The sequence below is a fragment of the Aptenodytes forsteri genome, unplaced genomic scaffold (genome assembly GCF_000699145.1).
Source record: "Aptenodytes forsteri isolate BGI_AS27 unplaced genomic scaffold, ASM69914v1 Scaffold358, whole genome shotgun sequence".
In the NCBI taxonomy this organism is placed as follows: domain Eukaryota; kingdom Metazoa; phylum Chordata; class Aves; order Sphenisciformes; family Spheniscidae; genus Aptenodytes; species Aptenodytes forsteri.
Window position 1 is genome coordinate 249,235 of NW_008795679.1, and position 313 is coordinate 249,547.

A 313-nucleotide genomic window follows, 5' to 3' on the forward strand; every position below is an offset into this window, starting at 1 on the left:
GGGGGGCGGGCGGCGGCGCCTTTCGGAAGGCCGCTGCGCCGCGATCGTCAGCGTGGGACGAAACACCTCGCAGCCCTTTGCTTCGTGGTTTTGGGGTTTTTTTTGTTGTTTTTTAAGTAATGGACTGAAATTTAGTTTTCAGAATAAATCTGGTTCAGCAATTATTAAATAAAAAATTAAAAGCAGACTACCGACAAAGTATCGTAAAGGCGGATCAAAATGCTTCCCGTTTGCCAAGAGAACTCCAGAAGCGTGAAAAACGAAGACCCGCCAGATACCCCTTCTGCGTTCACACGCTGGGGCCCCGTGGGGG